Here is a 6,960-nt window from a genome sequence, read left to right on the forward strand (position 1 = left end):
TATATATTGTGCTCTAATACAAATCCCTAGTCTCTGGAGCACAGGGTCATAAAGCCTGTTTCAACTTTTCAAAATAATTTTTGAAATTAAAAGCACAACATATTCACATTGTCTTTGCTCCCTCCAAGCCCTAACATGATCCTGATTGTTTTCTAATTCATGGTCTGTTTTTGTCTAACAACAGTTATAAAATAAACACAGTTACACAGGAACAGTGATTACTTTATGAATGTGACTTGTGTTTGTCTGCAGGATTTGCCATCTCTGAGGCAGTGGGATGGCTGCACTGGAAAGTGAGTGTACAATGGAATGTGCACAGAAAGGACCCTGTGCTTTGGATGAGAAACAGGATGTGGTATAGGAGAGTAGAATAAGGTGTACTAAATACAGTCTTTCTAAACTAGGTCCCTGTCTGCTGGGCTGGGAGGGCAGAACTGGAAGGACTCTTCTGTCTGAGTCATTTGATCTCTGATAGAGGAGCTGCTCATATTGTGAGGCCCAGCTGGGTGGCCCCAGCCTGTGAGGAATTCTGGTAAGGGTTAGAAATCAGGAGTACTAGTGGCAGACAGTTTGTGGGTTCTTTCCATGATTCTCTTCTGCCTCTGCTGTAAGGAGTAGTAAGGAAGATCACAAGCTATACCGTGGTGAGTGTTGGGTGTTCAGATCTGTTGAACTGTCATTTCTGCTATGACTTGGACTGATCATGACAAGACTGTAGTTATGTTGGTCCATGTGGTTCATGTTGGCAGTGGCCCTTATCCTCTGAGCCTCCCTGTATATGAATTTGTTGGGGCAGGGGAGACTCTGGAAATTCAGGATATGATGCTGATTGTCTAGAGTACACACATGGACACTGCTCTTGGTGTGCAGTGGGAAGAGAGATTAGAAAACTGAAGATCTAGATTCCAGAAGTTGTCAGTATTGCATTGCAATTTCAGATTTGTGTTATAAAGATTACAAATAGTTTAGGAACTGGTAAGAAATGATGATATTGATCTTTTAGCGATGCATGATTAGAATGCTTTTAATGTAATCCTGCTGTTAGCTGCAAACATGTGATCCAGTGAAGCTTAGTTCCAGGGGACAAAGGAGTTTCTGATCTGCAGACATTTCTCAGGAGTGCATTGTGTTGGTCAGGTAGATAGAGCATAATTCACATCTTGGACCATAATCCATGTAGGAGAAAATAAATTTTAAATCATATTTCTTTCTTTTCATAAACAAGTTTATTCATGACACAGTTTTTTAAAAAACCCCATCCCCCCCTTTTTTTTTTGGTTTTTCGAGACAGGGTTTCTCTGGTTTTGGAGCCTGTACCTGAACTAGCTCTTGTACACCAGGCTGGTCTAAACTCACAGAGATCCACCTGCCTCTGCCTCCCAAGTGCTGGGATTAAAGGCGTGTGCCACCACCACCCAGCCTAAACCCCATTCCTTTTTAATGAGTTTAAAAAAATAAACAAAATTCAGCTTCCTCCTCTTTGAGCAACAACAACAACAACAAAAATACACTGCAAAACTTCCCAAAACAAAGTAGTGTATTTCTCCAAGGGAAAGTGTAATTCACACTGAATCCCCTGGAGTGAGTTCTTTCTGCTACAACAACCTGCAAAGAAAGACACTCAAGACAGAAAAAGAAACAAAAAAGCAAACAATAGTTCACCAGAAAATCTTGAGGAGCAGGAGCCCATAGGAAAGAAAGGCAGACTTTGACTAGACCTGAAAGGACAGGAGAAGGCAGGCAGGGTCTGCGAAAGGCAGGGAGAAAATGAGGGAAGGAAACAAGCTGAACAGATTGGTGCCCTTCCAGAGCTCTGGTTGAAAAAATGCCCTCCTACCACCCATGCCCACCTACCCTTGAGCAGGCCCAAAGAGAATGAGGTGGATCAGGCAAACAGGGAGCAGGTTGCACATTTAAGAAGTGTCTATATTGAATCTCCAGAGGGAACATGTCACCACTGCCCCAGTCCCTGGGCCTGCCCTACTACACAGAGTAGGTCCCTCCTCAGTTAGTTATGGGATTCTCCCCCTTCCACAGTATATCTTTTTTAAAAAATATTTTTCCATCTTCTGTCTTTCTTTTCTTTTAACTTTTTTTTTATCCCAGAATCAAGACTGGGAGCTGCTGTAATTGGCAGTTCATGCACGGTATTGGGCACATTGGAAACCCATCTGTTGTGCTGACGGGAATCACCTTAATCTGTCTCCCTCTAAATGGGGAATCATCTAAAGCTAGGGAATTCCTCGCTGACTCTTTGTCTAAGAATTCTACATAGGCAAACCCTTTGGCAAGACCACTGAATTTGGCACAGACTGTAGTAACATGTTTGGCTGAACCACATCCATGAAAGTGAGCTTCCAGCTCTTCTGCTGTTGCACCATGGTCCACATTGCCAACATAGATGGAACTGGCATCAGCCTCCATCTTCTCCTCAAGAGACGATCACTGAGCCAGCATTGCCTGGGGTTGTACTCTTATTTTGGGGTTGTATTCTTATTCATCTTCTTCTCTGCCTCATTTTGTAGCTTGTTTAACTTCTCATCCTCTTCCTCTATCTCCCTGACTCCCGGAACCTTTGATCACATCTACGTCTGGACCCTCAATTATGCTATCCCTGGGGTTCACCTTAAGTAGTACTGGCTCTTCTTCCTGCTTCTGGCTGCCAGGGAGTCCCCAGATGTGCCCAGAACCTGGAGAGGGGGCACAGGATCAGTGCTCTTTGGGAAGGTTGTTCCCATGGTCCCCTGCACCCCTGGCTCTCTCCCTCTCAGGCTTCCCAAAGCCCCGGGTTCACTGCTCAGGCACGAATCTCCAACCACCTGCTTCCCCCACTGCTCCTTAAATCATTTTTCTAGGTTGTTTGGGATTGGGCATCAGTGGAGCAGCATTTATCTGAAACCAGAAGAAAACACAAGGGGCTGGGGAGCCATCACAATAGATCTCCTCTGTTTGCAAAGAGAGCAACTATATCATGAGGTTTCTGTCTTTGGAAGACATGTCACTAATTGGAGGTCAGAAACAACAGTTTTTTTGTTTTCTTTTTTTTTGTTGGTTTTTCGAGACAGGGTTTCTCTGTGGCTTTGGAGCCTGTTCTGGAACAAGCTCTTTAGACCATGCTGGCCTCAAACTCACAGAGATACGCCTGTCTCTGCCTCTAGATTGCTGGGATTAAAGGCATGTGCCACCACCGCCCAGCCAGAAACAACAGTTTAAGTGTTACTTTGATATAACTTTTTGAAAGTTGTGCAATTTGTATTTATTTAATTTCTTTTTTTTAAAGATTTATTTATTTATTATTCATATAACATTCTGCCTCCATGTATGCCCACATGCCAGAGGAGGGCACCAGATCTCATTATGGATATTTGTGAGCCACCAAGTCGTTGCTGGGAATTGAACTCATGACCTCTGGAAGAGCAGCCAGTGCTCTTAACCTCTGAGCCATCTCTCCAGCCCAGTGTTTATTTAATTTCTGTACACATACAATCAAACGTAGCTGGGTAACATTGGTCAAGATCACACTTTTCCTTGCCTAAGTTTTCTTTGGTCTTTTGATTAAAAGTTGACTATAGATTTCTGCATCTGCTTTTGCCTTTTTATATCCTTCCCCTTAATGCTTTCACAAAAATTGTGCACATTTTTTATTTATGTTTAATTGTGGAAAGTATAGAAGTCATACATGATTTTTTACACTTACTTTTTCTGTAATCTGACTGTAATCTACATATATTATTAGTTATCTTTAAAATAATGGACCTTCATCTATTTTATTCAGAAAATTTCTAATTTTATCAGGTCATTATTGTTTTTTGGAAAGTTTATGTTAAAAGACTGCTTTTATTCATCTTTGATGCCTGGTTCTTTCCATTTCCTGGCATTTCTATGTTTTCCAGTTGTTGATATCTTCATGTTTGAATCTTTGCTACTTAAGTGTTGGTATAATCAATACATAATCCCTTGAGCTTTCTGAGTGTTTCCACTGTGAATATTGGTTTATTATAAGTTGTCCAGTTATAAATTGTTGGGCAAAGCTATTTGTATTCATTTAATGGTAAAAACTTATCATACACAAAATCATAATTTTTATAGATCGTCTTCATAAGAGTCATCTTTTTCTTTTTTATGTTTTGTTTTTCTTGTTTTTATTAATCTGAGAAAGACTTGACTTACTGGATAAAAGCTTTTATGTGTCTGGGCAGGTGGATCCGCACATATTCTTTATGTGGATGACCTGAATTCAGATACCTACATGCTAGTTGATAGGTTAATTGTTGAAGCCCATGTGGGTCCAACACAGATAATTATTTTTCCTAACTGGACTGGAATGGAGTCACGAGGAAAGATCAGACGCAATTTAGAGGGTCATCCTTGTAGGGCAAGATCTCTCGAAGATCTCTTTTTGTTTATTATTGAGTGGGAAAACACATTAGGCTATCTCCTAGGCAACCAGGTGAATGGGCTTTTAGTCAGGTCCTCACCTAAGTGTCTGCTAGCTGTCTAGCAGGCCATGAATTAGCATCTCTATAAGACTTCCTCCAAGTTACCAAGAAATAGGCACCAAACATTATGACAAGTTTCAGCCAATACCTCTCCTCAGGAAATCTACATTTGTAACAAAAGAAGAGAGGAACTATACATTCTTGCTATTGTTATGCAGAGACAACTTGTCTGATGAGCTACATGATCAGCTCATACCAGGGCTATGGCTTTTATGCTTGGCTGCTACACCATACAGAAATATGGGCCTACAGTTAACAAATCTCTAATATTTCCAATTCAGCAACCTTCCTTTCTGTATGTCACCTGTTTGTGTGTGTATGTATGTATGTGTCTGTGTGTGTGTATGATATTTATTCTCTGTCATGCACAAACACACAAAAATATCAGTATTTTCAAAAGTGCTTGGAACTTATAGAGCAGATGGAGTAAAGCAAGTTGCTTTACATGTACACTGATTCTTTAAAAAGTTGTTCTCTTGAAATTCCATTTAAAAAAATTTCATTTCCTCACTGTGGTGCAGACTTGGATTCAATCACCAATTGTAAGAAACAACATGGTAGTGATCCTAACATACATCATTTTATTATCATAAGAGAATGAGATGCTTTCAGTAATCAAAACTATTTTCTGTAAAGTAAAAACATCAGAAGACATCAAGAGAATATTGTAAATTTGGTGAAACAGTCAACCCATTTTCTATTATTGGTAAAGGAGAGAACAGGAGCTGGGCAGTGGTGGCACACACCTTTAATCCCAGCACTCGGGGAGCAGAGGCAGGCGGATCTCTGCTAGTTCGAGACCAGCCTGGTCTACAAGAGCTAGTTCCAGGACAGGCTCCAAACCCCAGAGAAACGCTGGCTCGAAAAACCACAAAAAAAAAAGAAACATATATATGTATATGTATATATATTTGTCTTTGTCATTTGTTTTGTCAATAGTGTCATCTATATTGCTGATTTTGTGAACTATAATTTCATCGTATCAGTCATTGTCTTTGAAAATGATGGACCTTCACCATTTTGTACTCAGAATATTTCTTATACTCTTTGGTGATAAACAGTTGTACATTTCTCTTCTTGATCTCATATGCTTGCTTCTAATTATTTAATTTTATTTTTTCATTTATATTTTAATAATAAAGCTTGCCTGATGATCATAATGTAAAACAGATGCCATGGCCAGCCTTACACCACAGGCAAGTCTGACACACACCTTTAATCCCAGTAGTCACACTAGTTTGTTGTAGAGTCAAATGCTGGTGTCTCATATCTTTAATCCCATCACTAAGGAGTTGCAGATAGGAAGTGACATGTCTGGACAGAGAGAGGAATATAAGGTGGTACGAGAGAGGAGCTGAGGGTTGAGTCTTTGTAGAAACAGCATTCAGTCTGAGGAGTTACAGAGACAGGATACCCCATTTAATCAGTCTAGCAAAATTCACCTAGGGGTTCCCTTGGAGGGGATGCCGAGGCTTAGGAAAAGTTAGATTAAGAGAAATGAAGACAGGATCATAGGTTAGACCTAGAGGAGAAAGGTCAATAGAAAACAGCCTGAGTTTATTTCTCAGCCAGCATATATACTAAATATAGCCAAATGGCAGATCAAAAAGCAGTACAGTCAGCTCCCCACCTCCCTGCACTGTGCTTGGAGGCAGCTCAAACCTGCGCATTATCTGATTTAGCTAAGCAGCTTCTAATCACTAACAAGGAGTGCCTCTGGCTGGCCTGCACAAGCCCAAATCTTAATAGAAAAAATGGACTCCTTCAGCTGTGCAAAATGCTTTTTCTGTTGGCTAACGCAGATATTATTCACAGCCCTCAAGTTTACTGGAAGAAGTACAGCAGGCATGCTTGAACTCAAGGCTTCCTTAAGTCTGAAATGACTCAGGATGATCATTATAATTATTAATATTATGGCAAAAGAGATATTTGTTGTTAATCTCCCCCAAGAAATTACTGCAAGCACTTTGCCAGTGTTTACTTGCTGTCCATTATGATTCAATTTTAACATTAGTAAAACAGTCTATAATTTAACCTTGGTCAATTCTTGCTAATAGATGATGTTTCAATTTTCTTTTTAATATCAACTCAGATTTTTTCCACATGAATTTATAACTTTTTGTCTGTTTATGTGCGAAAAATATAGATTTTAAAATGATATCTTTCAGGATGGCTCAGCGGTCAAGAGCACCGACTGCTCTTCCAGAGGTCCCGAGTTCGATTCCCAGCACCCATATGGTAGCTCACAACTGTCTATAATTCTAGTTCCAGGGGACCCAACACCCATGGCAAATCACCAATGCACATAAATAAATAAATATAAAGAAAAAATAAAATAAAATAATATTTTTCCTCTGCTGTAAAATTCCTATAGGGGAATGCGTAGAGGTTAAAATGCCTAAAATGAAGACAATGAGGTGGTGGCTCATGCCTTTAATCCCAGCACTTGGATGGCAGAGGC

General features: G+C 40.1%; 1 pseudogene; it reads right to left on the minus strand.

Annotated features, from left to right (window-relative positions):
* Window positions 1-2,012: 2,012 nt before the first annotated feature.
* LOC142840067 (polyadenylate-binding protein 2 pseudogene) lies at window positions 2,013-6,169 on the minus strand (annotated as a pseudogene).
* Between the last annotated feature and the right edge of the window lie 791 nt (window positions 6,170-6,960).

Source organism: Microtus pennsylvanicus, chromosome 22, assembly GCF_037038515.1.
Source record: "Microtus pennsylvanicus isolate mMicPen1 chromosome 22, mMicPen1.hap1, whole genome shotgun sequence".
NCBI classification, from domain to species: Eukaryota; Metazoa; Chordata; class Mammalia; order Rodentia; family Cricetidae; genus Microtus; species Microtus pennsylvanicus.